Genomic DNA, 7,513 nt, shown 5'->3' with positions numbered 1-7,513 from the left:
GCCCTCATTTCAAAATCATGGCCCCATTGTGCTTAAGCCAGTCACTGGGTATGGGAATGTTGAGTCGGCAATTATGTGCCTAATGTGTATAGTGGTCATACTAGAATTGTCCGTGGTAAAGTTTCTGCTGAAGTTAGCACGTGTGTAGTGATTATGTTAGAATCATATATGATAAAGTTCCTAATGGAACTAATATGTGTGTGTGATGCTAATGAGAAACGTGAAAGGTTTTGCGCGATAGAAGTGTGTGTGTGAAGAGAGTAGAGACGTGGGATAGGGTATGGAATGTAGTGATGGCTGTCTTAGCTTCAAATTGTTAGTAATGGTAGTTCTTATAAGAATCTATAAGTTTTACAATAATAATAGTTAAAAGTTGTGAATTTGTGATGATAATTATCAAAATAGTAATGGATGAATGTGACATAAAAATGGTTGAAAGTTTCCGCTCGTAACCCGATTAATTTGAGTATACTCGTTTAATTATGTGAGGCATAGTCACCTGGCTAGTAGACTTGGACGATGCATGAAAATTTAATGATGAATGAGTGTTTAAAGTAATGTAATTGTAAGTTTTATTAGTGAAGTTGTAGCCGAAGAATTAGACATGGAATAATGTGTCAAATGTATGTGTAAACGATTTAATGATATGATAAATTGTGTTGTGCGAAGTTCGTTATAGAATGATATGGTATGTATCTTGGTTGGGTGAAACAGTGGCGCTACATTTGAGTAGTAATAGTGTGATGTGAATGATTATGGTAACATGTGACGACTTCCGAACTTGGTTTGGAGTCGATACGTGATGTCGTTTTGTAGGAATCTTCAGTTAATCTCGTAGTTCCAATCATGTACCTAACCTTACTTGGCCGAGTATGAGTGCCTACTAGACCGAGTAGACCTCATTCGATCTAGTTAGGAAGCTATGACGTCGAGGAAGTAGGAATTTCCTACGGAAACTCGGCCGAATAGCGCTTACTCGATCGAGTAGAGGCTACTCGATCGAGTACCCTACTTACTCGATCGAGTAAGTTACAGTCGGGAACTTCCGCGGGTTCATAAACCCTTTCTTTATTCATTCTTCTTATTCTTTCCCTTATTTTTCGCCAACCCTAATCCCTAAAATTCCTCTCAAGCTCCTTCATTCTTGTGTATGTGGTACTCTTATTGGGTGATTTTCTTGCCTAAATTCGTCCTTTTACTTCCTAATCAAACAAGGTATGAATGTTTCCTCTATTTCAATGTTTTTGGTTAATTGGAATCACCTAAGATGATAGAATATGTTGAAAATTGATTTACATGTGTTAAAACTTATTTCTAATTGTTGTAATATGATCTAAATGCTTTCCTTGAATGATTATTGATGTTAATAATATAAAAATCGAATTAAAATTGAGTATGAAGTGGGCCGAGATTTTTAGGGTTTGGTAAATTGAATTGAATTTTTGGTTGTCTATTGCATGAAGAAGGATAAAAATTGAGTAATGTGTGTTGTATATATCATGAATAAGGTTGATTTTGTGATTTTCACCCCAAAATTTGTCTTAAAGCTCCGTCTTAAAAGTGCCCCAAACTTAAATTCGTCTCATATAATTGGAAATTTGAATTGTACATGAATGTATTTTGAAGATTTGAGTCCTAAAAGTTGTAATAGTTGAGTTAATTCATGTTAATTGTGTCAAAATTGTCACGGCTGTAGAGACCGTATGTGCTATAAGAATTTGAAATTTTACTTGTAATTTGGGGAAATTGTTGGTGATAGTGTGTACTTAGATGAATATTTCATGATTTAATATGTGTACTTTACATGTTTTGGTGAATATGTGTTGGTGTATTTAAATAGTATGTTGAAACAGATGCCGAGACTAAACCTAGGGACCAGACAAAGTAAGAGAGGTAGGGCTACCCGGCCCGAAGTTGGGGAGGGGAGTGGACCGGTGGTACCAGCTGTACCAGAGTACCCTCTGTGGTCTTTGTAGACTACGCACAAAGGGATAGGCTTGTAGCTTTCCCATAAGATGAGACCGACTCGTTGTGTGGACACGACTCTTTTAGAGGACCTGGATATTGAGACGGATGTCCGTCATATCTTCGAGACTTTGGGATTCACCGGGTTATACCATTTACGGAAGCATTCGTATGCTTTTCTGACCCTTGAGTTCATAAGCTCGTTTAAATACGAGCCGGCTGAGCAGAGTGTGTAGTTCCGTCTTATGAACATGCGTTTTATTTTAAACATGGACCTGTTTGCTTCCCACCTTGGTTTGGCTAAGCCTCCCAAGGGATCCCTTCATGACATACCGTCTGAGTGTGGAGTTTGTCGCCTTATGCCCTGTATCACCGGGAAATCACCCCCACCGCTAGTAACATGTTGATCAATGATGTGCAACATGTCACCTTGAGGATCTTTCTTCGTGTTGTGTCGTGTCTTCTCTACGAGAGGTCTGATATGAGCAAATTAAACTCCCACGAGTTGTTGCTTCTGATGGCTTACCTTAACCCTGAGCGGACTGAAAAAGTGACCTTCAATGCTCCCGCTATAGTATGTGCCATTCTTGCCTTGATGGCTTCCTCTAGCACTAGGTTTCTGAGTTGTGGTGCTATCGCCACACGTTTGGCTGAGAAGCTAACTTCTTTTAAGGCTTCCTCGGAGTACACCCCTCTAGCCACCCTGGAACCTACCATGGACAGAGATTACTTTCTCGACCTGAAATGGTTGAGAACCTTGGAGGATGGTAGTTTAGCATGGAGGGTGTGAGGAATGAGTTGGATGAAGATACCAGCTCCTGAGCACCTCCCACTGACAGAGCCTTTACCTGCGGCAGTGGTAGCTGTCGATTCTGATGAGGAGGAGACCGAGGCGCGTCCTGCGAGGCAGACGTACTTCATCGACCCGGAGATCCTCCGAGTCATGCCTGAGCCAAGGAAGGGGGAGAATGTGAGAGCTGAGGAGGATCGCCCTATGATAGGGAGAGGGCCACGCCGAGTGCGGGAGAGGATGGCTGAGACACAGCCACAGCCGGCAACACCACCATAGCACCCATTTCCTTGTTACCCTTACCTTGATACCCCGGAGACACGTGAGAGCTACCTGGGAGAGAGAGTGTCCTCTACCTTGATGCTCCGGAACATGCATGAGATGGCGTATGCTCAGGGCAGTGGGACCTCGGGACCGCATCCAGTTTGGTGGAGGGGAGTTGGGGATTACAGCGGGGTTTTCCACTCTTACGGGGTGGACGCGTCCACATGGGGAGCACCTCAGTCATACCCCTACGGCGGCTTGACCCCTTGGTACGTGAGACCAGATGCTGGAACCGGTGGTGATGTGGGTTTGGGCGCATCAAGAGCAGGCACCTCGGGTGATGGTGGAGATGAGGATTATGTCATGGATGAGCAGCAGCAGTAGCAGGAGTGATACTCCGTTTCTTTTATCATGTTTGTAGTTGTGTTGGATGTTAGTTTGTTTTGGTTGGTACTTTCTCTTTTAATACTTATCGTATTTGGGTTGTATTGGTGGCCATAAGGTCGTATTTGCTCTTTCTGGACTTGTTTTGCAGGATTTGTAGTTGGGTTACCATCCCGACTAGTGATTATGCGAGCATGTATGTTGTGATAAGGGAGTTTTGAGTAGTTTTGACCTGTGGCCACTCGACCGAGTGCCCCTCACTCGATCGAGTAGCTGCAGGTGTGACAATTAAAGAGTATTCTGATCTTGGGCTACTCGATCGAGTAGCTAAGACACTCGATCGAGTACCCAGTACACTCGATCGAGTAGCACTATTAAAGGCATTATTCGAAAATTTAAATAGTTTGAATGCTTTTATTTTTGCATATTTTGATGTTTATCATAGTTATGGAAGATTAGTAACATGTTTGGGTCGTCCTATTGGTTATGCTTGGGTCCGTGCTTGACTTATAGATGACATTTGGTGAGAATAGATGTGACACAAAGGTTTCTTTTATTGCATTCATTTTACATCCTCAACGTCTACAAGCAAGCCTAACTTATTTATTATCGAAAAGACTTGTTATTTATTTCCTAAAATTTCCATAATTTCATTATACCCAAATTGATATATGCATGCCTTTTATGGTTCTTGATAATTATTCTCGTAAAGAAGCATATATATATATATATAAGACAATGCTAATTTAAATTAGTGAGTAATGTCGATAAGTTACGATATGTGCCCGGTTAGGTGTCTGGAAAGTCGTTTGATGGTGAACTTCGGGGACGAAGTTCCTTTTTTAGAGGGGAAGAGTGTCGCAAAAGAAAAAGCCAAAATTATAACAATTGTTGCCATATGTTTGTAATGTTTTATAACGTCCTTGTTATATTTTATGTACGAGTTTATAATTATTCCTAATAATTTTGTAGAATAGTTTACTATATTTCTAATGCGTTTTATAATATTTAGGGAAGAAATTTGTTGCGTTTCTAATGTTTGAGAAAATTCGTTGAGTTTAAAATGTTTGTGGAAATTGTTGTGTTATAATGAGAAGATGGTCATAATGAGACGACGATGTCTTAAACAGTAGCGAGGTTGTCATCGGTAGTTACGTTGCGCATCTGTGAATCATACATTGTTGAGTCTGGGATAGGATTGTTTGTCGCATGTGGTGTGTTCGGTAATTCAAATAGTGATCTTTGGAGGTTGAACATGTGGTGTGTGTTAAATAGTTAATGATGATGGTATAGTGGGATGATGTTTCTAGGGAGTTGGGAACCTATGTCGAGTAATCGGTGGTGTCGACCTTAGTTTTGTGTCATGTGGTTCGGGAGAGGATGAGTCGAACTTCGGGGACGAAGTTCTTTTTAAGGGGGGAAGACTGTAATACCCGTCTTTTTAGGGACTCGTTGACCAACCTTGACCGACCTTTGGGACAGGTGATAACCTTTAGGAATGCGTGCAAGAGATGCCTTGTGTCTTGTTTAACCTTGGGGATAAGTGGTACTCGATAGAGTAGAGGCTACTCGATCGAGTAGCTTGGGTACTCTATCGAGTAGCTTGGGTACTCGATCGAGTAGGTGCCACTCGATCGAGTAAGTTAGTTACTCGATCGAGTAGCGTCTTTTCAGCGAGGGTTTATAATCGTGTTTTGATAAATCGCAAATCATTTCCGCCTTTTTCCTTCAGACCTAGATGTCGCCTTTCTCCTTTCCCTTTCACCAAATATCATCCATGGGAGCCTTTGAGGATGTTAGTGCCTTGAGGATTAGTTGCTTGAGTCGGGTAACGGTCTTAACGCCGATCTAGGATGCGTAGGTATGTCATCGTCATCATCCTTGTCTTTGTTGTTACTTGTAGGATTGTGGTAGTAGTAATAGGCTTTTGTGCTGTTTGTATAGGGGATGCTTGCTTGGTTGATGTCATGTGTTTGATCGAGGAATTGATGCGGTTGGTTAAAGGTAGGTTCGCCTACTCAGTTTCTGTTGGTGGTATAGTGTGTCGGTTGTTGTATTGTTGTTGTGACCGTGTGGCTGAGTCTACGTGGTAATCGGTTGGCGTATGTTATTTTGTTGGTTGTTGTTGTATTGCAGCTGTTTGTGATTGATTGTCTTTGGTTCTCGAGTTGCGTCCTCGGCTGAGTGGAGTCACTTGCGGGAGTGGCTTCACGCCCTAGTTTCGCCCTCCGTGGAACCCGCCACGGGAGGGGATGTGCACATTAATGGGACAGGTTTATCGCTCGATATGATGAGCGGGGATTTGGTGGGTACGGCTGTGGTCCCCGATCGGGTAGGTCGGTCCAGTGGACAGTCGGTGACGGAGATTGGTTGGAGTGGTTGTGACTGTGTGTGTGTGTGTGTGTTTGGTTGCGTTTTTAATATGTTGGTACCGTTTATTGTGTCATGCCTCAGTTACTGACCTTGTGTGGTGTGTCTTGTTTGTTTTGTTATGTCTGCGTGATCCCTCATGGTGAGCAGTCCGTCTTAGCAGGTGTTGTCTTTGATAGTAGCTGGAGTCCTGGCGAGGATGAGTCTTCACGAGTAATGTCAGAAGTAGTTATATAGCTTTGACGAGTTGTACCTTTTGTTTTAGTAGTTTGGTTGTATCACTTGTAAAATAACTTTAAATGTTCTTTTATTGACCTTTGATTATTACTTTCCTCGGGCAACCGAGATGGTGACGCCTCTATATGCTAGAGAAGGTCTTGTTAAAGCTCTTTGGTATATGGGGGTGTCACAGAGTCGTTTGGTGAAACGGGCCTCGTTGTTGTGTCTTGTCTTGTTTTTTGTGTAAATGAGCAGAATCTTGCAAATTTGGAAAAATTAAACAGAAGCTACACAGTCTTAAAAGATTTGTTGGTTCATAGATGTCAAGTTGCTGGTTCATTCAATTCCTTCAACTCACCGACAGACTCGACTGGTAAAACAAGAAAATTCTGCAGTGAAAATTGAGTGAACCAAGTCTTGCATTCTGACCTCTTAAATCATATCTTCCTAGCAACAGAATTACTAGATTTACTGTCTGCTAATAGCTAATCAAGTAACCATGCAAATCCACAGTTCATGGTTTTAGGAGATGAATACTCGATCACCGTGCTAAAATGTTTTGATACTATCGAGTACGGAGTACTAATTAGGCGAATGTTTGGGTCCCGAGGACTGGAATCTAGTAGGTATAATAACCGGCTTCATTGGGAGCTTTGAACAACTGGAAAGATGGTGTTTGTGATCCATGACCAGAACCGGCTTGTTGTCTGATATCCAGAAGTCTGATGAAATGGGTGGGCCACCTAGTAGGACCGGATCCATGGCAGGAAAAGACTGCAGAGTATGGTGGTCAAGTTGGGCCTGGTGAGGGTCGCATGAACCCCAAGTACATGTTGACAGAAGAGAGAGAGCACAGAGTTCTTAAGCCGCGTCTACATTGGTTATCAGTTGTTTGGTTCGTTTGTTATCGATTGTTTGGTGTCTGTTTCGCGCCTAGTTGTGCCTTTTATGGTTTGTTGGTGTGTCCGTCTTTTTCTGGTGTCGGAGTGTGCTTGTGGCTGACTGGGTGTCCCTTTGGTGGGTTTGAGGCGTGATTGGTAGGGTGGAGTCGAGTTTTTTGGAGTGTCGTTGGTTTGGTCGGGTGTGGTGGTTTCCGTTTCTTTTCGATGATGCATTTTTCTTGTTGCGGATTGTTTTCTTTGATTACTCTAATAATAACCACCCTTTGATTATGGGTGTCCTGTCCCGTAATCTATGAGGTGAATCGTAGGGTCGTGTTATTAGCTCTTATGGTGATCGTTGGTTGTGAGGTGTGGGTTGGTTTCAGCATAAGTTGTCGTTTTATGCCCTTTCTTCTTCGCACGGTTGTTTTATTGAAGTGTTGGTCCTTTGGTCAAAGGGGTCGATTTCTAAGGTGTAGGAGATTTATCTCCATCGATGGCAGACTTCGTCGTCTTGATCATCTCTTTCTTCGTTCTTTTCGCAAGAGCGGAAGTACACCTTGTCCTCGTCTTCCTGCAGCTAGTTGGCATCGATGTATTCTTAAAGTCAAGTGTGTTGTTGAAGCCGGCTTGGGTGTTC

This window comes from Silene latifolia, chromosome 6, assembly GCF_048544455.1.
Source record: "Silene latifolia isolate original U9 population chromosome 6, ASM4854445v1, whole genome shotgun sequence".
NCBI classification, from domain to species: domain Eukaryota; kingdom Viridiplantae; phylum Streptophyta; class Magnoliopsida; order Caryophyllales; family Caryophyllaceae; genus Silene; species Silene latifolia.
Note: the sequence above shows the minus strand (reverse complement) of the source record.